At 35.4% G+C, this 25,185-nt stretch overlaps 1 long non-coding RNA gene and 1 pseudogene across 1 annotated transcript; both read left to right on the forward strand.

Moving 5' to 3' along the window:
- The first annotated feature begins 231 nt into the window (after positions 1-231).
- Positions 232-19,566, forward strand: LOC134247540 (uncharacterized; annotated as a pseudogene).
- Positions 19,567-23,158: 3,592 nt separating this feature from the next.
- Positions 23,159-24,531, forward strand: LOC134247542 (uncharacterized). Its single transcript, XR_009987879.1, has 3 exons — positions 23,159-23,234; positions 24,093-24,161; positions 24,465-24,531. It is a non-coding gene; the product is annotated as an uncharacterized LOC134247542 (long non-coding RNA).
- Positions 24,532-25,185: the final 654 nt, after the last annotated feature.

The following is a 25,185-nucleotide window of genomic DNA, read 5'->3' on the forward strand; positions in this document are numbered from 1 at the left end:
TACATTTACACTTGAACTTTTTTATCTTTAAAACCCATATTTTTTTGAATACAATGAATATGTATAATTTTCACCCTTGATATTTTCAATTCATGGATAACTCCAAGTTTTTCCTCAGTCCTATCAAGTTTGGGAAATGGACGTTTGACTGTAATTACAAAGCTTTCATAAAAACAAATTCGATAGGAAGATTTTGATGTTTAGGAGATTTTGATTTTGACTTCTAGGAAGACGCTAGGAAAGCAGCAGAGGAGGAGGAACTAAGGACAAAAGAAATGGACCTTGAAATGGTCCGTCTCCATAACGACCGCCTGTCTAGGGCAAGAGTCAGGCACAATAATGCCCTGGAGAAAGAGCTACTCTCTCATGTAAGACTAAATTCATAAATACTTGTAAAACACTTAAAAATCATCTGAATTATTTCCATAAAAAATATTTGATGCCCTCTTAACAATTTGATAATCCTTTGATCATATTTTATTTAAAATAAGAATAAATATAAAATCATCTGTTTAATAATGAGAGTCACAAATTTCAGAGCTTTTTTCATTCTTAATGTTAATTGTGAAGGATTCAAAATATTTTTGGGTATGAATTAATTTCTTTCATTTCTTGATAATGTAGGACTACAACCAGATCCTACATGACCTCAGTGACCTCCAGCGAGCGGACCGTGACAGGAGACAGAAGGTGGTAGCTAATATCCCAGTAAGTGTCCATAGAGAGGAGTTGATTGGTACATGTATATGCCTACCAAACTTTGATACTTGTAAGTTCATCTATTGCTTTAAAGGTCTTCATCATTTTTTTTTCTGTTGTAGAAGCAGGTGTTTGAGCCCCCACATCGGAGACTTGAGGACAAAGATGAGCGTCAGAAAAACATGGAGGAGGCGTTTGAGGACATGTACATGGCTGACACAAGTATGAGAAGCCGATCTCTGTACTGAGTCTTAACTATTAAATCTTTACACCTTATCCTTCTGTTTTCTTTGCTTTTATAAAATATGATTTAAAAGGAAGTTTTGCAGTGAAATTAATGAACAGTGTTTGTGAACAAACAATGGATGCAAATTTTGCAATTTTTTTTCCTTGTTTAATTTTTCTTCCTGGCTTGATTTTATATTTAACCCTTTTTTGATTTATTTTAACCTATTTTTGATTTACTTGATTTTTTAATGCATTCTGATTTTTTTATTCAGTGGAATATTGCTTTTTTCATCCCTATTAATTCTCAAGAGTAGTAAAGTAAAGTAAAACTCAATGAAATTTCAACAATCTTTAAATTTTAAAATCAATTAGTCTTTAACCCGTTCCTTGATATGTAGATTACCTGGGTGACCTGAGTCTCGCTCTTGACCCCCACCCTCCTCCAGACACCCCCACAGCCACCGAGTCCCTGGAGGCATCCGTCCTGACCGACACCACGACCCCCCTACAGCCACCCCCTGTGTCCAGGGTCCCCACCATACTGAAGGATACCTCCAACATACAGAAAACACAGGACGACATCAGCGTCCAGAAACAACCAGGTAAGGACTCTAAAAACATGTCAGAATAAAAAATAAAAAAGGAAAGAAAATTTGGTCAAGTTAAAGCTATGAACCTTGTCTAATTTAGATTAAGGTTCACCACCTTTTGATAAGATAGATAACTCTGACTGGGACAACTGATTATTTTTCTTTTAAAAACTATCACCATTTAAATTTTGTCTAACAAGGTATGTTGAAATTTTTGCATTTTGATTATAAATTAAATTTCTGGACAAATGGTATAATTATTTTTAAAAAAAAAAAAAACCAAATTTAAATAACATTTTGTAAATTAAATCGGTAAAGTAAGAGAGAGGGGTGTTGAACCTTATTAATAAGAATATGACAACAGGAAGTCTAGATTGAATTTCTGACTTAAGTTTATTAACTGTTTATCACAGAGAAAGTTCTGAAGAAACTGATGGACAGAATCAAGTCCCAGAGACAGGAATGGATGTCTAAGTCCATGCAGGAGGTTCCCAGTGGAGGGGCATCCATGACGACCAAACCAGGCCAGCCGTCCCCGGGAAAGAGCACAGGTAAACACTGATGTGTGGTAAGAAAAAGTCAATTAGGAAACAGCTATTGAAGAAACCATGAAAAAAAGTAAAGTAAAACATTTGCAGCAATCCGTGCATATCGGAAAAGAAATCAGTCTAAAATGAATCATTGTTATATATTATTTGTAATTTTGTTCATTGATTTCCAAGGGCCATAGCTTTTATTTTTGCATAGGTTAAGGGATAAACTTAATGTCTTGATTTGTTGTTGTAGCATGGTACTTAATAAAAAATCATTTGTTGCAAAGCCAAAATTAAGTTAAATTTTGCAAAATAATTACATTGCAAAATTTGCTAAAATTTCCACTTTTACAGTGCTTATTTTGTTTTTGGTCATGAGCAGCCACACTCTCTGAGTACTCTATCTCAGAACAAGGTTCCCCAGGTAATGAGAACATAGCACCTGTCAAGGTCGTACAACCAGAGAAGTTACCACGGCAACAGACACAACAGTATCCCCAGGAGAGGTCAAGGTCAGGGCAGAGGGAACCAGTAAAACAGGTATTTAACCTTTTGACCTTTAAGGCTTTAAATTGAATTCATATTACAGTTAATGTTTTATACTGTATGCGCCCATTTCTACCGAAGTAAATTTTATTTTATACCATCAGTCAGTATGATGCTTTATTTCTATTCCAGAAATTTTCTATTTAGAAAATACATGAATATTGAAAAAAAAAAACGGGCTCAATTACTTTTTTGAAACAATTTTCATTCTACAAAGTGAAGTAAATTTATGTATAAAATCTAGATTATTATATTACAATTCACACACTTAAAAGCTACTGTCTATAAAATACTTTCTGGTAAAATTGTTTTAGGTTATGGAGCCAGAGTTTGGTGACCAGAATCTGCGATCTGTGGAGGAAGTCTTAGAACAACAGAGAGAGATAGAGTAAGTACAATTATCTTCTCTGAGTTTGGAAGAAGTGTAGAAACATGGGGCATTGGTTGAAGTAATATTACAATGTAGATAGAATGATCTATCTTTAAAATTATATTGTCCTAAGGACCCAGTTGAGGGCTTGTATGAGATACAGTTAGATTCTTTTAACTGTAAAACATGTAAAATATACTACTTGAAATAAACATGTATAGTACTTATTAAAATTACATTTATTTACATGCACTTGTATTGTATGGTCATGATGATACATTTATTCTACTATTAAATACTTGTACAGTATATCTTGAAATACTTTTATTTACATGTAATTATGGTTTATCTGTGAAATACATATATACCTTGAAATACTTTTATTTACTGTATATATAATGTGTGATACATTTATTCTTCAATTAATTAAACATATAGAATTCTAAAATTTTACTAGTTTAATATGTAGCTCTTTTAACACAAATTTGTTTTAACAGACCACTGTTAGATTTAATGGTCATTGGTTCACATGCAGCGTAAGTATGAGTGATATAGGAAGATTTTTTGCTTTTTAGAAAAAAACAAGTTTTGAAAGATTATAAGCACTTTTATTTTTCCCTCACTTAAAAAAAATGGATATAAGAAGGAGCTTTGAAAATAAAAAACTGTGTGACCTGCAGTTTTGAATATTAAAGTAAATTAATATTTTGAGTAAATTTAGCATTTGCACATCATATTGTAAACAGAGTGAGGCACATACTAATATCTTTTTTTTTATTTTATATTACCATTCCTTTTTTGTCATGATATTCAAATTTCTATACTGTAGAGTCCATAAACTATATATACAGAAATATAAATTTTGAATACTAGTAAATTATTGCTTTCTTATTCCCTCTTTTAATGTAGTATTTATTAACAAGTAAAGTTACTATTTACAAGACAGTAATGTGGATGAAATGTTTACAGGGAACAGAAGCGAGAGCTGGAGAGGAAGCTACAGGAATTAAACAGGAGACAACAGCAGCTTAACACATCTGTGGGAGGACACATTTCTCCAAGGTACGACCAGGAAATCATCACAGCTAACGGCCAAGTTTATCAGCAACAGCAAGGAATGAAGGCCCCAGCATCATCATCTGGATACCCAACACAGGCCAGCCAAGGCCCTCAGCCGCAGTACACAGGCTTACCCCGCCCAGTTCAGAATGGACAGTCATTGAGTGGAGTAAGACAGACATCCCAAGGGTATAATGTTCCACTAGCAAGTGGGCCATCCTTGCTGAATGGGCAGACGACTCTTAATGGGCAGATGTGGGCAGAGCCACCTCAGTCCATACGTTCTCAGGTTTCCATGGCATCGGTCTCCTCTCACAGCTGGGTGGAGCCCCCCTCTCTTTCTCAGTATACCATTCCATCCAGTTCATCCATTCCAAATGCTCAGACTGCCCCACCATTTTCATATTTTTCTGTTACACCCTCTGTTACAATTGCTGCTTCTGTCCAACCTCACGTGAGTGCTAGTCAGCCGAACAATGTTCGTTCTGTGGCACCTGGAACATTCGTTACCCCTTCACTGCCAATTCCTTCCACAATCTCCATGACAGCTGCCAACACAGTCACAACTACAAGCAGAACACATGAGGAAAGTGAAAGAATACCAGCAACAACTTCTACTCAAGCATGAACAGAGCAAGAGGGTCCTGGCTCAGACCAGGGCAGAAATTGAGAGACGAAGACAGGAACTTCTCCAAAGGTTTCCTCAGCTAGAGTTCAAGTCTCCAGTGGATGGCTCTGTAAAGCCGGCAGAAAACGGATTCAGTGAAGATGTTCAAGTAACCAGTCAAGGGGAACCTAAGCTTCTGACCTCAAAAACTCTCTCTCCAAATAGGGCTGCCATGACCTCTCTTCTATCTCAGTTAGCAAGTAACCCCTACTACTCTGCCAGACTCTCTGGACCATTAGAAGAACAGCAACCCTCGGAAGCCAAAGCAGAGAATGGGAAAAATAAATTTCAGAAAGTGAGGAAGTCCCTGCCATTCGATGCTGATGATACAATCCACGAGACGCCAGGGAAACCAGGAAGATCGCCGCTCTACCAACCAAGCCCAGGCTCGACCACCGCTAACGAGACCACGGACCTGAATGACACCACCATGTCCTCCTCCACAGAGAGAGGGAGTCCAGCATTACCGGGGAGGAGATCAGGTACCACGACTGCGGAGTCTGATCTCTCACTGCTCAGCACCGCCAAGGAGAGGAATGACCTGTTTGAGCAGAGACAGCTGGAGCTGAGGCGGCAGCTAGAGGCCATACAGAGACAGAAGGAGGAGATCCTACAGCGCCATCAGGTGGTGCAGAGAAAGCTACCACCTCAACAGCTGGCACCGCCTAAAGATCATCTACTAGACTCAGAGGGTAAGTTCTGGATTATTATTCTTTTCCTCTTTAAACTTTTCAAGAAAAATTTTATACTTGGAAATTGTATGGCTTTTTTTTTTTGGATTTAAATGAAAGAATGCAGAGTTCATATTTTAATTTTAGAAGATTCTTCTGAACTGGAGTTTTCTGATGACCAATCACCCTTGGCTGATAAACCAGGTCAAAGGTTAGCCCCTCCCAATAAAATGGCAACACTACTAGGAGACCACAGGCCTCATGAACTTAGTACTATTCACGTAAGTCCTTTAATTTGATCTGAATTTCTCAGTATTTAAATGTATTGTCTTTCAAAGTTGATTTTTTTATGTTTAAAATATGCTTTCATTATTGTGTTTTACTATGTAGGAAGTGGAGACTTCCCCCTCTAGTGCTAGACATTCCGGAGTCGCGGCATCCAGTCGCCACAGTCTGTCCTCCACTGAGCGGAGCTCTATAGAAAGCACCCAGCCCCCACCGCGCGTGGAACCAGCCATCACACCTACTGACAGACGGCCGGCCGAGGACACAGGGTATAAGACGGCCCAGCTGGACGACGTGATGGCGACGGCATCAGAGTTCTCTCCTGGGGTACTGGACAGGCTGAAGCAGAAAACCAACGACGTGTTTTATAATCTGAAGGAGGACGACTCGGCAGACTCGTATAAGATGATGAACTACATCTCAGGGTATTAAATAAACCAACTGTTATGATTAGCAAGAGTGCTTCTACCAAAATTGTGAATTTTACCAGACTCTCTCTCTACTGGTAAAAGTTTGTTATGTATATGAATACCATGTTTTTTTCCTGTTTTAAATTCAGATTTACCAGAAGTTCTCACCAAATCAATTACTTTAAAAATTATTATTTTGAATTTTTTTTTATAAATTTGAAAAATTTTGATATAAAATACAGTGGAGCCTATAGATTATATAGTAAAAATACATGAATTCTTTATCCTAGATATAAATGAATTAACACTTTGGTTCCCTGTCAATTTGTCCGATTATAAGTGAAGCGTCTGGATACCTGAATCACCAGTTAAACAAGACAAAATAACATTTTAAAATTCTATTCCGATGAATAAAAACGTCCGGATACTGAAAAGCATCCGGATATCTGGCGTAAAAATACATAAAATCTTCTTCTCTGCTCCTAGGATATCTGAAGGTCCACTGTATTCAAATATGTAGAAAATTTGTAGAAAAGAAATTACTTCTTTTATTTTAACTTACAATCTGTCTTGCTTGATAATATTTTATTGGTTTTAGGAGCTTTGGAAGAACTGAATGTATCTTCAACTCTCTCTACAACTCCAGGATCAATCTCCATGGTAACACCTGGCTCCGAAAAATTGTCAGGAGTTCCAATGATTCAAGCTGCCAGAAACCAAAGCGACAGCACGGATGGGTATCTTCAACTCTCTCTCAATCCGAAGTTCTAAATCTTGGGCAGATGAACTTGTGTCATTTCATAAACTCCAACCCGAGAGAGCTTCCGTTGAATCGAATTCCAGGTCAGTGAAGGAGTCAGCAGACAATGCTCCACACACAGCCCCTGTGGACAGGAGTTACAACGTCGTTCACATGAGGCAGGGCAAAGTTTCTATGGAATTTGTCAAGGTTGGTTCCGACATGGATCTGTCGCAGTACCCAATATCGGAGTCCAGTGATAAATCAGATCGAGGCGTTTTGTCCCCGGCCGGCAGACTGGAATCAGAGCTCTCCCAGTACCCAATTTCATCGGAGGTCTCGCCGAGCAGCCAAGACAATGGCAGAAACAACAGAGTGTCTCCACACGAAAAGGACAGTGAACTTAATCCAGCAAGTCTGGCCTCCACATCCGAGAGCACCAGCAGCTACTTGGATTTAAAGATGGATAATAGCACCATGGGAACTAGGGAGTTTGATTTCATTGGACAGAGCCGTGTTCAGATTATACCGGATAACACTTCAGGGGAATTCGTCTCTCCGGAGGCTCATTCTTATGATGTCAGTGGTAAAGTAGACTATGCCAGTACACCCAATTATAAATCAGTACAACCGTCTACAAAAAGACTGTCTCAAATATCACAGTTCACGACTTCTCCAGAAGAAACAGAAATTCAGGCTGGATCCTCAACATTTCCACGGTCAGACGGACAGTTTCGAGCTCTCTCACTTCACATGGATGACTCTGAACATCAGTCCCCGCCCCAGCCTTTAGCCTTCACCAGGGCCTCGGGTCACGGAGGCCTTTCTCGGGTCTCAGAGGTGGGAGAGAGTCAGACGTCGGATCAGAGTAATCGGTCGGATTACAATATTCTGTCTAAGCTTCCTGATGAGTCGTCTCTCAGTCAGTTCACTGTGACCACCACTGACCAATCCTCTAAGGATGACCTGTCCTTGACCCAGATAACAGTGAATACAGACTATCCATCTAAAGCATTGGGATCCTTGACCCAGTTTTCGTTCAAGTCCAGTCCTGATGTCCATGCTAAAACTGATTCCTCTCTGAGTCAGTACAGTGTGGATAGCCCCGGGGCGCAGAACATGTCTGATAAATCGGGCAGGAACACTTCGTCTTCCTTGAGCCAAGGTGAGGAGGATGAGAGTTTCGTGGCCCAGAAGTTCGCTAACTTGGACCAATTGATTCAAGAGTCTCGAGACTTGATTACCAAACACAAGCAGCTTATTACAAAGAATAAGGAGATTGGTCAGTCAGGTCCAGGGGGCGTGTCTAGTGTTTTAACCACCCCTGAGAGCCAAAACGAGGCTACTCCAGACAGCTTAGTCATGAAGCAGATGTATTCTGCTGAAATTGAGAGCACGGTGGAACTCAGTGCAGACAATCATCCAAGTTACATGGAAAGCAGCAGTTATCAACAGGTATCAAGGAAAAAAATATTTGTAACAAAATCCTTGAGTTTAAAAAATCTTTGAATTCTTTTGATTTTTCATAAGAGGAACAAAAGTAGAAAATATATGTCAATTGAAAATTGATAAGATTTGCAGAACTCAGTCTTACCATGCTTTCATTTTGTTGAAAAGATACATTTACTAAATTGTTTGAATTCATTGAGTAAATACACATTATGTTCATGATTATAAACCTTTCTATCCTATCTGTTGTAAACAGTTGACAATGGAGAGTGGTATCATGGATGAACCTGATTTGACCTTGCTGTCTGTGACCTCTGACCTTGCAGGACAGGACAACACAGAGGACATTACAGGGGAGTTAACTCATCGGTCCGACGGAACCAGCGGGGGAGACTCAATCTTGTCTTTCGAGCAACACGAGCAGAGTTTACGGAGTTCTCCTGACAGAGAAATCAGCGAGAGCTACTTCCAAGATTTAGCAGGTATATTTCCACAGTGATTGTATAAACATTGATACGGCATGTGAATTATAATGGACAGTAAATAAATTTGCATTCACTTTGATATTTGCTAACTGTTTCAAATTTTTATTTTTGATGGAAATAATTGATGGCTTTTATTAGATTTTCAAGTATTGAATGCATTTTTAATCCGAAAAATAAATTTCATGATTTAATTTTAGGAAGAATCAGAGGTAATGAGTGCACAAGCACTAATGATTATGTGATTTCTTGGGTGATATCAATTCAAGCTAAACATCACTGTTCAACACATTGTGCCGATGTTGTTCACTTGTTCATGCATTTTCTCGACATTGTTTGGTTTGTACAGGTCACTAGTTTGTCATGCATGTAACACAAAATTCTAAGTCATCAGGAGCTTGTGGGTGTTTTCTTTGCTTAACTCTTCAGATTTAGGTCTAAGGATTTATCGAAGCTGAATAATCTTGCCATGATCTTAAATGCTTAAAGCTTTTGAATTTCATCAGTGATTGATTTGAGATTTATAGAAGCTACATTATATCAATTTGAAACTAGATGATATCATTAAGTCGAGCAGTATAGTATATGCTTCTACTTTACTCATCAAGGAAACTTGAAATATCTTTATCTCCCCTTCATAAGAAAGACAAATTGTAATGTTAATTATACCCCCCGCAAACGAAGTTTGGGGGGGTATATAGGAATCACCTTGTCCGTCTGTCACTTGTCTGTGCAATCGTGTCCGGTCCATATCTTTCTTACAGAGGGACATTAGAATCTACTACTCCACATTAAGATTGCTCATAACCTAAGGGTGTGTCATGACCTTGACCCAAGGTCATTTGGGGAAGTTCAAGGTCACTGGAAGAAAAATTTCATAATTCGTGTCCGGTAACTTATGGACAAACTTGGTAGGTTTCATTTCACACAAAGATTGCCCATGACCCAAGGGTGTGTCATGACCTTGACCCAAGGTCATTTGGGGAAGTTCAAGGTCACTGGGAGAAAAATTTCAAAATTCATGTTTGACACATATCTTTTATGGATAAGCTTGGTAGGTTCTCATTTCACACAAAGATTGCCCATGACCCAAGGGTGTGTCATGACCTTGACCCAAGGTCATTTGGGGAAGTTCAAGGTCACTGGAAGAAAAATTTCTTAATTCGTGTCCGGTCTATATCTTTCTTATGGATAAACTTGGTAGGTTTTCATTTCACATAAAGATTGCCCATGACCCAAGGGTGTGTCATGACCTTGACCCAAGGTCATTTGGGGAAGTTCAAGGTCACTGGTAGAAAAATTTAATAATTCGTGTCCAGTCCATATCTTTCTTAAGGATAAACTTGGTAGGTTTTCATTTCATACAAAGATTACCCATGACCCAAAGGTGTGTCATGACCTTGACCCAAGGTCATGTGGGGAAGTTCAAGGTCACTGGAAGAAAAATTTAATAATTCGTGTCCGGTCCATATCTTTCTTATTGATAAACTTGGTAGGTTCTTATTTCACTCAAAGATTGCCCATGACCCAAGGATGTGTCATGACCTTGACCCAAGGTCATTTGGGGAAGTTCAAGGTCACTGGAAGAAAAATTTTATAATTCGTGTTTGATACATATCTTTATTATACAAAAACTTACTTCTGAAAAACCCAGCGGGGGGTATTTTGTCCCGATTGGACAGTTCTAGTTTTTTTTTTTTTTGAGAATGGCCTTTAGAATTAATCCATGGCTAATAATTTTTATGACCCCATTTTACTTAATATTGAAAAACTGATGAATAATTGGTTTGCCATGATGTCCATCCACAGCTATAGGTTATGAATTTTGCAGAGATTTCTTACACATGTATAATATTTGGTTTTAGTATTGAATTTATAAGATTTTGTCTGAACTACAAGTTTTAATATAACCCTTTGACATTCAGATTTCAATCTTGGAGTATGTCATTTTTATAATGTCTTTTATGCTTCTGATTTCAGTACCCCGAACCAATGACAACAACAATGCCTCTCGCCCTGTGGCTCCAGTACAGAGAGACGCGGGGGATGAGAATGTCTTTCGAGCTGTCCCTGTCATGGTCAGCCCCACCCTCTCCCTCTCCATGAAGTTCAGCAGCTCAGACATCAAGGTCACCAAACCCCCTGTCTCCTGGTCAAAAGAACCAGAGGAAAACGAAACTAAATCGGACCAGAAACCCAAACGCAAATCTGACCCACTGATCAGTAAGGTCCAAGAGCAGAAGTCCGAGCTGGAGAAAACGGCCTCAGAGGCCAAACAGAGGGGCCAGAAATCCTCAGGTCTAAATAAAGCCCTGCAGCCCCGGGGTGGGGGGTCAGGGGCACCTGCTCAGGGAAAACTAGGGGCCAAGTCATCCAGTAAAGAGAGCAACAAGCCAATCAGTCTGGGTCAGTTCATCAGCTCCAGGAAGGAGGGGTCTACACTGATGGGGAAGAAATCAGACAATAAACCCGTCCCGCTGCCCAAACCCCAGCGTCCTGGGACAGGGGCCGTGAATGGAGGGACTGGTATGTCTAAAACCCTGTCCTCCTGGAAAAAGAGTCGAGGAATCAAGTCCACAGGTATAACCAGAAACTTACAGATGAAAGTTGAGGATTGTTTTATTTATATTTATGTTCCTTAAGTTAAAAGCATTTTAAGATTCTGTAAAACAATATCTCTTGTAACATGTTTTGACTACAGTCTCAATTTATTCAATTATACATTAATTTTATGCTGCAATTTTCTTTCATGACTTCTTTGTGTCAGGTTATATTAGGAATCATTAACATTCATATCTTTGCAAAGCACTTTATGATTTGTCATATAAGAGGGAATGAAGATACATTAAATTTTATGAAGTAAACATATCAAGGATTTAAATAATTAATATATATTTGTCCAATTTATTATCTTTAATACTGAACTTTGACCTTTGTATTGTAGTTCCCCCTCCCACTAAGTCCAGTGATCTCCCCTCTGCCTCATCCAAATCCTTCCCCTCCCAAAGACCGGCCACAGCCCACAGCTCCGAGGACAGGATGTATGAACGCAACGTCAGGTAATTAGTGTGACCCCAGCGTGTGAATTCCTACAAATTTATGTTTGTATAGATGTACCTGTGTGAAGGCTAATTACACCAAATCACTGAGTCACTAGGCTGGCTGGGCGTGCTCACAGTCACGATAAAATAAGCTACACTTATGATTAACTCTCAGATTCCAGATTCCTCATTCAGTTTAAATTAAAATGATATTTACTGGAATTAAAAAATACATTATGATAATGAATTCAAACATTCAGTATGAAGTATAATCTTTTAAGTGGCGCCTTTAATTTCTGCATTTTTTTTGTAAAAGTAATTTTAGTAACATAATATGTTGGACATCTTTGGTTTTATATTCGAGGAAAGTTAGAAGTGTATCTTATTTAAATGATTGAATTGCTATAAAGTTTGTAGTTAATAAAGTAAAGCTTTATTTGGGATCAAGTATAGACACAGGGGTATATCATGGTATCTTAGTAAAATCATGTATCATATACATATATCATGTTTGTACATTGTATCGTACACTTGTATCATATGATAACAACATGACATTGAATGTATTGCATGTTCATAAACATGTAATCTGTACTTGTTGTCAATTCAAAAATATTGTACACAACTTCAGTTTCTCTTTTCAAAAATTGTCTCTAAAAGCTGAAAGATTTTATGTATTATTAGGCTTAAATATTTACCAGAGTGAAATTAAAAGGAAATCTAATTTAATACAAACATGGTTATAGTGTCACCAGGTTAAAAATTATCAGTCAATATACCTGGTCTCAATAGCTCAGTGGTTAGAGTGCAGGCATGTTACTCAAGAGGCCCTGGGTTGGAGTCCTGATTGAGACTTGAACCTGGTTGAGACTTTCACCACCTGACAGAGTAGTAAATACTTATTTTTCAGAGAAATGGAGTTACTAGATTTGATGAAAATTGGCTATTACAAATCTTTTATCTGTTATTTTATGTTGAGCTCTGAAGTTGTGTTAGGGGGTTTGCATGTTGTGTAATGTAAGTGGAAGGTATTAAAAAACAGACATTTTGATGAGGACTTGTATATAAAAAAAAATCGGCAAAATGCTTTGATGTTCAATTTTTCTTTAGTGATTTTTAATACCATGTAAATTGAGAGTCAGCATGTATTTAATGAAATTTTCTGCTGGTATCAAAAGCCTCATGCATCAAAATGTCTGTTAAAATCTCACCTACATAACCCTGTCACAGTGTGTGTGTGTGAATTCACCCTTTGATCCGCTACGACAAAACCTTGACTACATCATCATGAATGCAGCCACCTTTTTTTTAAATTGTTTGAATTTTTGGTAATGAACAAGTAGCTATATTGGGAACTTTATATATTCAAGTGCTGTAGACAGAATTTATGATTGATCAGATACATTCCAAAGTTGATCAAGTTTCGCTAAATTTTTGATGTCACCTTATTTTTAACAAGATTATATATGTTTTCCAAATGGATTCATTAGAAAAACAATTTTTTCAAGAATGTTGTTTATTGCTCTATGTTATTTTTACTAATAGAATAATATTTTAGAATGAAATTTTTGCAAGCAGTTTTGTATAATTATTAAAAAAAAGAAATAATGTTCACACGATAAAACTTGATTTACAGTTCATTTAACACAGCAGGTTGATTTATAATTACCAGGTGGTTGTGTTCATGGTGATAGATTAAGGTTCTGATTAAATTCACTGAAGTCCACATAAAAAAAAAATAAATAAAAAAAACTATTTGCAGGATGAACAAACAATTAAATATGCCTCAGCTTTTCTGCTAAAAGCATTGTTTTGGCTTTAATACATATAATTATATACATAATATCAGCTATATAATTTATTTTTAATGGACGCTTTTTAACAAAACACCTTTATTATTAAAAGGACTCATTTATTGCATAATATACATAAACAATACAAACATGTTTCTTGCAAGAGAATGCCTTAGTTGATCAGGAACCAAAATTAATTCCACTCAATGAATAGAAAAAAGCGTAATAATATTTGCAAAGAAATTTAAAAATCATCAGTTCATGCAAACCAAAAACATCTCACAAAGAAAGTGCTTCTGATAAATCATCAGACCAGCTGCATGGTGTTTGGGGCTTGTAGATAGTGCCCTGCTACTGGTGTTGTGTGGTTTATAAGCCTTGGGAAACTGCTGATTTCTGATCAAAATCTGGCTTTAAAATGCTCATTTCTGGCTATTACTGATCTAAAGCTTCGAAATCTAGCTTTTGGATATTCTCTGATTCTGAAATTAAGTGTATATTCACTAAACAACTTCATTCCTCCCTCATTTTTCCATCTTTCATTATAAGTAATGGGTGATGGCTAAAAGTATATTGAATTTGCTAGATCTGTAATTTGTTTACTGCCTTTTATACATATAATATATCATTATGTTATATTGCATTATATATATATATATATAATAATATCTTTCAAAATCTGCAATGTTCATAATGACCAGTATGTTCGCCTGTTGTGTAGTTTGTATATAAAAGGCATGCTACTTGTATTGACTTGATATACCAGTATATTTGGTAGTAATGCAGACAATATCTTTTTGCAACAATTTTTTGATTTAAAATTCAATATAGGAAGAAATATTCGATATTCAGAAAAATATGCTTTGTATTTTCCATGATCCTAGAAAGTCACAGATTGGTGGACCCACAGGAATTACAAGTTTTTTTAGTATATAAAGAAAACTGTCCATAAAAAATATAATTATTTAATCTTTTATACCTTGAGTTGGCATGGTTGATAAGACCTAAAAACTTTTAAAATCCTATGATGCCCATATATTGTCTGAAAAAATTCCTGATTTTTGACAACTTTTGTAAAACCTTCAGTGAATTTAAATGAGAATATACTGGAAGTGTTGTGCTTATAGAGTAAGAATTTATTATAAGAAAGAAAATCTTCCTAAAAAGGGGAAAAAATGAGGAAATTATATAACCGGTCAAAGCATTTGTCAAAACCATCCTCTTTATAGAACAGTTTTCAACCAAAATAAAACTAAAGGGGGGGGGTCTTTCTATCAAAAATTGGAGATGCAAAAGAATTTTGTGAGATAGATTTCAGTTTTCTCAAAAATACAAAGTATTTCAAGCATCCTCATATATAATAAGATTTCAAATTTTCATATTTTCTAAATCCAATAGGAACTAAATTTAGATTAAAAATAATATTCTTACAAAACAGAACCTTTCAAGGATCAGTTAACACCTTAACTTAAGGCAATACTTTAATTTACACCTCTTTTCATGTGTCTAACAAACAGTGGTTTATCAGATTTACAATGTACACCAATCTAATTGAATTCACATACTCAAGTGACTGAGACTTTTCAAAGTTTAAAAATGTTGCACAATGACAATAATTAGTTTTTATTTTAATTTGAACACAGATTAATAACTGGTTTGAATTAACGAATTTCCTTGTTTTTTGAAAATGTTTTTACAAATAATTTCACAATATGTTGGTGAGATTTTGGTTTTGTACAATGTCACATGATGTTAATCTTCAGCCAATCAAAATGAAGAAACACTGTTGCATTGTGGGAACCAGTGTTCCTGTCTTCCACTTACATGTGGGGTTTTCATGCATTTCTTTTTTTTCTTTCATTAATTATCATAGGGCATACAATCCTCGATTGTTTAGGTTACAAAATAAAATTGCCCACCAAGAGAACCAGCTGTCCAAGTCAGAGGATGATCACAAACAGAAATCCTCTTCCCACACAGAAAAAGTCAAGGAGTTCCAAAAGGTGAGCAGTCTAATATCAGTAAAGTACATGTTCTCCTCATACATGCATTGATTGTTCTGTCATGTTATGCATGTTTTGTGTTGAAGTTTGTTTTTTGTTCGTAGTTGCTGGCCATCAAAAAATTAATATAAATCATGTACATTCTTTATCATATTCCATAAATCATGAATGAAAAACACAACTTTGAAAAGCTATCATCTATTTGTTTCAATACAATTTTTATAGGGGTATAAGGTATCCACAAGGGTATGAATAATGGACCAAATATCTTTATTCCTTCTGTATTTTCTTCTTCAGACATAGATTTTAGTATTCAGTGTTAAACACAGGATGCCATGCATGCCAATATTCCACCGTGCAAAGCATTGTTATACAACTTGGCCTACCCCTTTCCAATATTTTCAAATTCACATTATTGTGTGTATATTCCCATGTATTGAAATAAAACCATTTCCTTACCAGTATAATTATGTAAGCCAATTAAAACAATTTTTTTGCTGTGCAGATTATTACATTTAGTTTGTGTGCACTGAAATAAATCTAAATCCCTTTCAATGTGAAGCGTGCAGGTTCATAAGGTCTAACCAATGCCCTTACTAAATTTTGAAAAACAATCTAGATTCTCAGAGGGTAAAAAAGATTCCTATATACTAAACCTGAATATAAGTAAGATTTTAAGAAGTGTAAAAAAAAGAAAAACAGGTACAGGCCAGCAAAGTTACTGACACGTAAGATTTTTGGTTTTGTTCTCTGCAGCTTCCCGATAACTTCCGCTCTCTCTTCATTATCGACCTCCAAAAGTTAGACGTAGGTACCAATATAAAGATATATCACCACATAATACAAATTAATCAATAGCAAATTCATAAATGATCATGCTTATTGAATGAATTAACTAACAAGTAGCTCAAAATACTTTGGCAGTAAATAATAATACTCTCATATCAATATGAATTCAGTTATTGTATGTTTAACAAATATCACTTTGACCTTGATATTCGACCTTGATCAATTTCTCGCCTAAATGATAGATTTAAGTTTCACAAAAACCTACCTAATACAATGAATTACTGCACCATTTAGTCAGACAGAAAAAACAGACATCAGGTATTCTGATCCTTATAGGTCAATATATGCATGTGGTATGCATGCAGGAATTTATTATGGTAGGGAAAGTCAAACTGCATGTCATACACAAATGCATGATCCCTAGGAGAGAATTCAATGAAGAATGTTAGATGTACAAAAATATGAGTTAGAGTTTTTGGTTAGGAAGGCTGTAGGGTCAACAACTTGATAGCTACCTAAAACACTTCAACTGCATGTTGAATCCTTAGAAAAGGCACCCTTTTCTGTCTTATTTAGCCCATGTCTAGGACACCTGCTTTACTGAAAGGGGGGGGGTTGGAGGAGGAAAAGGATGGGGGCATCAGTGGGATTAATCTGAAAAAAAAGATTTCTTAGCCTATTAACTGGAAAGTCGGACATGATATTGAAAAAAAAGAATATTGTGTTACCCATCTTGGCTTCATTTTAGGAAAAATTTATTTTGAAGTTAAGTTTAACTGATTTATTTTGGCTATCATTGAATTTAACATTTTGATTGTTAAAAACATGGAATTAAAGCTGTATTTATATTGGGGTTGATTTTTTCTTAAAACAGGACTAAAACGTTAAGGTGTGCAGTGAGTAATTTCTAATTGTTCACTGAGTGTATATTGTGTGCATGCATAACCTTTCACCTTTGTATATATAATGTATTATCTATATGTCAGTGTGTGTTATGTACCTGTATAACTATAAAGGTGTGTGAGGGCATGGGATTTAAATGGACTTTTGTCAAGATAACGCATGTAAAATCACTATGTTTTTGATTAAGAAAACATGCTTTTGTGTAAATATATGTTGGTTTGGTTTAAATATTTGTGTGAACGATCATTATTTTGATGTTTCTCTCTTTGCTACTGTTTGCCATTTTGATCATGGAATTGTCTTATACGTTGTCTCAAATCTATATTTCATAATATTTTTGCTCTCCCTAATTGAATATTCGTTGTCCCATTCTTTATGCACTAAAATGAAGAAAAAAGATATGGAAAAATAGCTTTTTGCTTTTAATACAAGTGATTTCCTGAAAAAAAATTTAATTCATAAATTAAATCATATATTCTGATTAATGTGCAGGGCAAAATTTGACAGAAATGACCCTTTATCATGACAATTTTGTACAGGAATAATTTTTAGTCAATTATCCAAGTAAGAGTTACCTATTTTATCAGAGGGTCAGTGAACCTTAAAACTGCCAACAGAAACTCAATTTGCTTTACTAGACTTTGAATTTTTCAAACGATTTTTTTGACAAAATAACCCAAATTTTAAAGGAGGGGGTCTGTCAAGAGAGCATATGTGTTAATTTTGCAATATTTCTAAATTTTTGCTAGTTAATCTCTCCATTAATATGATGTCTTCAATAAGCATGGTCCTTGATATGTTATTAATGTGAATGAGTGCATGTCAATGTGTTTTAATTTGCTAGCTTTCATTGCAGCCCAGTAAATTGCCCGTACTAATCAGGTGATTTTTACATTCAGTTTTATGCATAAATTGTTTGTAAATAATGCATGACGATGGTGATCTGCATTTTTTGCATTGCATTCTGTTGTAGATGAAAGCGCAAAATGGTAAAATCAAGGGGAAGCAACTGGTGTATTATAGAACTTATAGGATGATTATTTTATATAAAGACTAAAGTCTTCTTTTTCAAAGTTAATATGTAGCTCTGTTCAGGGAGGTGTTTTAATTTGAGCATTAGTTTGGTTAAGGAGGATAAAGTATTAGTCTAAGACATATGGGTAATTGAAGGATTGCTTACTAAAATTTATGACATAATGATACTGATGACATAATTATACTAAGAATGGGGTAACTGTAATTAGATGCAAAGAGCTTCAATAATGTGTAGTCATACTAACATCAAAAGGACATTTTCTATGAACATCATTTTGAAACTTATTGTCCAAAATTGGGACTTTTAAAAACTTCAAAGAAAATTTGATTGTGGAGCCCAATTATAAGATTTATGTCATTATAATTAACAGAAACTTCAAGAAAACATGATGAAAAAGCAACTGATGAAGAAGCACCAGTCTAAATAAGGGGAGGATCCAAGCATAACAGGAAGACAGGAGCGGATCTAAGATTTTATTGGACATTATTTGTATAGCTGACAGTAGAATTGTAAATACAATACTTATTTATTTTGTGTGCTAGGTGCTGAAAACATGCATTTACAGACATGTGATGGATCTACAATCTATTTTTAAGAGGAAATTTTGTTAAAAACACAGTTTTGTTGTCTTTTCCTGGGTATAAAACATGATATTAAAATTGGTGTTAAAAATATTAATTTTTATACTTTGAAAATACATGCATCTACTCATACGTTTATATGATAAAAAAAATAAAGAATTCTAATAAAGATGTATTTCTCTTTTGATGGACATCGTACAAATATATTTATGTTAATAACTATATATATTTATATGAAAACTTGATGCTAATAACTTGGATTTGATTAATTATTATCTTGAATGAATATTTTGAGTAATTAAGAAGAATATCTGATTTGGTATGAAACTTTTATAACATACTTTAGGAAATTGATAATTTATAAATGTAGTAGTAACTTGTAGGGAACTTTTGCAAATTTTCCATAAGGTCCAACAGTGAAACATTTGTATCTTGACGCTCAAATAGACACCTGCAAAAATCTATGTATATACCTCCAATACAGGTTAGCGGATGAGGCACGGGTTGTGTGACTGTGGTTTTACTGTAGTGAGATTGTCAATTACTGTCAGAGTCTAAAACTTCACAAATATTACGCAGCCAGACTTTTATTGTATTAATATGTACTTTGTATATGTATGTAAATTTTTCTGGTTATCTGTGATATGTAAAGTTTAATATTTTAATGGAGATATTAAATTTCAAACATTCAACTGCTTGTTAATTTTATTTTTATTCAGTTGATCATGGCAATAATTAGTTATTCAGACACCCTGCAAACTACCTTAAAAATATCTGACACAAACATATAATTTAAAATATATTTTTTCCTTAGAATAAATTAAAAAAATCGTATTTATATTAAAGTTACCTAATGCAAGTAATGGCATTACCTTACTTGCAATCTAAATAAAATTAGATGTTCCGAAACCGCTACCATGCACTTCCTTAGCAAAAGGACTGTAGCTCTCCTAAAAAATAATAATATTGACAGACCGGTTTCTAGTCGTCCATCTCAATTTTTTTCAGACCAGTGAGCTACGGATCTGCAGCTACCGCTTTTTGCTGCGTGAGAAGCTTTAGCAGATTTGGGGCATCTAATTTTGATATGTATGCCAACCAATGTACAAATTAATTATAAACAGCCAAAGTCTGAACTTGTTTGCGAAAAACAGACAAAATACCCATGTGTTAAAAGGTCTTTTATTCACAAAAGTACTTTACTCATAATATTGGATAGTATACTGGGAAATTTTCGCCCCGTTTTATTTTCGCCATGACATCGGTTTGGCCCGGCGAATTAAAAAAAGGGGGGCGTATTAAATGAATACATGTAGTATAATTTCTTAATCAAAATTGTAACTTGGCGAATTTAAAACGGGGCAAAATGGTTTTCAAGTGTTACAGGGGAAAATAACACTGTATACAGTAATAAGCACTTAGAAAATGCTTCATTTGATATGATCGTAAATGACATGGATTTGCAAAGGTGTGTTTAATTAAGATTAAGAGCATCTAGAGTTCCTGACAGAAAATGAGATAGCTGCAGAACTGTGGCGTTATGGTTTTACATAGAAGTCTTCGACCACAACAATTTATCGCTTGTAGAGGCGACTATATAGGGTTGATAGGAGGATAAAATACTGTATACAAATTGGTTTAAAAATGTGTCTGGAGTAGGGGGTGAAAGGTAGATGATTTACAAAAGTTAGAAAGTGCAATTCTCCCAAAAAATTTTGTTCCGTAAATTGCACATTTTTTTTTTTTTGCATTACGGGATACGGGATCTGTTGCATTGTAGTCAAAGAATAATATTTAAATTCATAACGCTACAATTCTACAGCCTATTTCACTGTGAGCCATAACCAGTAACTCAATTGTTTTTGAGGACTTTTGCAGGATCAGGCAAAAAGTGACCTAATGCAACCATTACTTCTTAAAGCTCATAGGTGTCAGAAGCAAATTGAATGGGGGGGGGGGGGCTTAACCAAAGAAAAAGGTAAATCTCAATTTTCAATGCCTATATAATGTCTATTTTTGTCCAAAAAAATGGAGGGGTTGGGGGGGGGCTAAGCCCCCTCCCCCCGGTTCCGACACCTATGGTGCTGTTATAATCATGAATTGCACATGCCCTTGAAGGGCCCTTTATTGATGAATAAATAAATATTAACCATAGACGACGGAAGAAATTGAAAAGGGGATCGACTGGGGTTGGGGGTAATCGAGCTAAACAAAGAAAAGGTTAGCCGAAATTTTCAATGTATTCTATCTTTGCAAAAAAAAAAACAATACAAAACAAAACAAGCAAACAAACAAACAAAACAAAAACACTATATGACCTCACAAATCACAATACACGTGACGTCACAATAGATATACCGTATACTTAGCGACAGTGAAGGGCGATTCTAGCACTATAACTTTCGCAATGCTGGAAATAGTAAGAAATACCGTGGTAAGTAATAACTTAATAATTGTCTATCTATGTACTTCATCTCATTGTCCATCCATGTGTACTTCGCTTAAGTGTCTAGCCATGTGTACTTAGCTAAATTGTCTATCCGTGTGTACTTTGCTTAAGTGTCTAGCCATGTGTACTTAGCTAAATTGTCTATATATCCGTGTGTACTTCGCTTAAGTGTCTAGCCATGTGTACTTAGCTAAATTGTCTATCCGTGTGTACTTTGCTTTAGTGTCTATCCATGTGTACTTAGCTGAATTGTCTATCTGTGTGAACGTAGCTTAAGTGTCTAGCCATGTGTACTTCGCTTAATTGTTAATCTGTGTGTAGTTAACTTATTTTCTTTCTGAGGGTAATTACTTTAATAGTCTTTTTGTGTCTGCCAAGCTTTATTGTCTATATTGGTCTGTTTTCTTAGCTTAATTGTCTGTCTAGCTGAACTTAATTGTTTGTCCGTCTGAATTAGCTTAATTGTCTATCTGCGTGCACATTACTTTATTGTCTATCTTTGTGTATACTTAACTGAAATTGTCTCTCTGTGTATACATAATTTGATTTTCTAGCCTTGATTACTTTGCTTAATTGTTAATATGTGTGTACTTAGCTTATTAGTCTAGCTGTGTGGGTTTGTTCCCATCTCGCCTTAACTGTAATATTTTGCATTCCCATTTCGCCTTAGTAAGTTCTCAGGTGAATTAAGGTGATGAAGATTTTTATATATTTAGAATAAAGTATTTTTTGTATTACATGGATTATTTCATTTACAATATACATCTTATTAGATTCCCATTAATTGTTAAATTTAATCTAATTTTCAGCATTTAAATTTTTATATCAATCTAGTAATAATGTTTACAAATACTAAATTCCCATTTCGCCTTAGTACTTTTGGACTTTTTCTTACCTCTAATTCACAGTTAAGGCGAAATGGGAACACACCGCTGTGTGTACTGAGCTTAATTTTCAATCTTTTTGTACATATACTTAGCCTAATTGTACAGCCGTGTGTACATACTCAGCTAAAATGTATACAGTAGACCTTCAGATATTCGGACGCCAGATATCCGGATGCTTCAGTCTCCGGACGAATTTTCATCGGAACAGAACTTTTTAATGTTATATTGTCTTGTTTGATTGTTAATTCAGATATTCGGATGCTTCACGAATACGGACAAATTGACAAGGAACCAAGGCGTCTGGATAAATGAGGTTCCACTGTAGCTGTATGTCCATACTTAGCTTTATTGTCTATCTAAGTCTACTTAGCTTAATTGAATAGCTGCATGTGTGTATATACGTAGCTTAATTGTCTATCTGTGTACCAAGCTTAAATGTCTATCTAAGTGTACTTAAATAATTATCTATCTGCGTGTATACCTAGCTTAGCTCAATTGTTCATCTGTCTGTACTTTGCTTATTTGATTTTCTGTGTGTACTAAAAAAGGTAAATCCCAATTTTCAATTCCAATATTATGTCTTGTTTTGCAAAAAAAGTTGAGGTTAGCCCCCCCACCCCCTACGCTTCCGACGCCTATGGTGCTGTAATAATCATGAATTTTACATGCCCTTTGAGGGGCCCTTGATTGATGAATAAAGAAATATTAACCACACACACGGCGGAATACTAAGTCAATTGAAAAGGGGAGAGGGTAGGGAATGGGGATGGTCAAGCTAAACCAAGAAAAGGTAAGCCAAATTTCGAATTATCTCATCGTCTCAAACCACGGTCCGGAGTCTGCATATAGCTCTCTCCAGAATGGGAGAGGATCGTGCATTTTTGCCGTGGTTTGCGACGATGAACATTGTATGACCTCACAATACACATGACGTCACAATAGGTATACCGTATACTTAGCGACAGTGAAGGGTGATTTTAGCACTATAACTTTCGCAATGCTGGAAATAGTAAGAAAGACCGTGGTAAGTAGTAGCTTAATTGTCTATCTATGTACTTCATCTAATTGTCCATCCGTGAGTACTTTGCTTAAGTGTCTAGCCATGTGTTCTTAGCTAAATTGTCTCTCTGTGTGTACATAGCTTTATTGTCTAGCCGTGTGTACTTCGCTTAATTGTTTATCTGTGTGTATACTAAGCTTAATATCCCTTTAAAGGGGGGGGGGGCTGCTGTGAGTACTTGTCTGCGTGCATTTGTCTATATAATTGTACCTAGCTTAATTTCCTATAAATGTGTACATAGTTTAGCTTAATTCTCTAGCTATATGTACCTAGCTGAGCTTAATTATCTAGCTATGTGTATACCTAGTTTAGCTTAATTGTTTAGCCACATGTCTGTGTATACCTAGCTTAGCTTAATTGTCTATCTATGTGTAGCTAGCTTATTGTCCGTCTGTCTGTACTGTGCTAATGTCTTTCTGTTTGTACTTGGTTAGATTTAGAAGCGCCTAATCTTTTCGTTCTGTACATGGTACATGTAGTGTAACAGATCTAGATATGATTTATAATACATGTATATCCTTTTTTATGAATCAGAGGATGGAGGGATTATGGATTCCAATTTGAAGTTGGTGTCAGAGTTTAGGCCTCTCAAACATTAATTGCATTAACGTACTACGTCCTAACGTAAAATTTACACTTGATCCCTAAATCATCAAAGTCAAGTCATACCGAAAATTAGCTCAATAAGCGTTTAATAAAAAATTGCGGAAAATTCTTAAAAAGTAAAAAAGCCCCAATTCCATCAAAAATCACTGAAAAGTTGTGTACGGTTGAACGTATGTTGTAAAGTGGCATAGTTTAATTATATTTTCCTTTTTTCAGTTAGTGGAAGAAAAGAACATCCTAATTTTTGAGGCAGTTCTTGCAGAACTGATGCAAGTGATGGAAGTGGTAATATTTCATTCTGCTTATTATTTGCCCTTTTTACCCAACGCAACAAGACCAATTTCTTCTTAGAAAGTCTCTAACCCTGCGCAATTCGACACCCTGTCTATTCTGAACATGTCAGATTAGAGAGATTTCACTGTATATTGTTTTAAGTGTATGTTGCTAGTCATAATCAAATTATATATATTGTATAATGTAATTACATGTACTTATACATGTATTGTTTATCAAGACAATCAACATTTTTTTGTATTATTATTTCTTATCTGAAGCATGTGTTATTATTATTTTTTCTTTCTGAATTAGATAAAAAATGAAACAAGCATGAAGGCTGAATATATGCACGAAGAGCAAATGATGACATGGGCAAAGGTTTGTGAATAATCATTGAGTATTATACATTTATTGACTGAGTTCGAGGGCAACATGCATTTTGTCGGACCCAAGAACCAAACTGCTCTGCCTGAGGCCGTTAGGCCGAAGGCATGCAATAGTTTGGTGCTACGATGGACATCAGTTTTGTCCGAAAACTCTGTCAATAAATGTTTTGTTATACCTTTCATTTTATTGTATATTTTTTGACATACATGTATTTTGTACTATATTACGTAATGTTACATTAGATCTGTCACTGTTTAAATCAAAGAATGAAAATGAGATTAAGCTCCGCCCATTCTGTCACGTAAGCGGTCCAACATCTCTCCGAGCGGTCTAACATCTCACTCAGCGGTCCAACATCGATTTTTTTATGCCCGCTCAGCAAAACATTAAAAATGTTAGACTTTTTCTGTATAGATTTGTATAGGAACAATTTTTTAAAGGTATAACAAATTATAATATTCGTTTTACTTCCTAATTTCAAACTATTTTTTTATTTAAATAAATCAAATAATCTTCATATAGAAACCATGTATATCATCTCTTGTCTTATATTTTAGGATTTAATATTGGAAATCTTTGAAGAGGAAAAAGAGAAATGTCCCATTGATAATATAAATGAAATTTTAGGAAATTTGTCAGAGATATT

The sequence above is a fragment of the Saccostrea cucullata genome, unplaced genomic scaffold (genome assembly GCF_032062105.1).
Source record: "Saccostrea cucullata isolate Sc308-1 unplaced genomic scaffold, CSIRO_AGI_Scuc_v1 ctg8670, whole genome shotgun sequence".
NCBI lineage: Eukaryota > Metazoa > Mollusca > Bivalvia > Ostreida > Ostreidae > Saccostrea > Saccostrea cuccullata.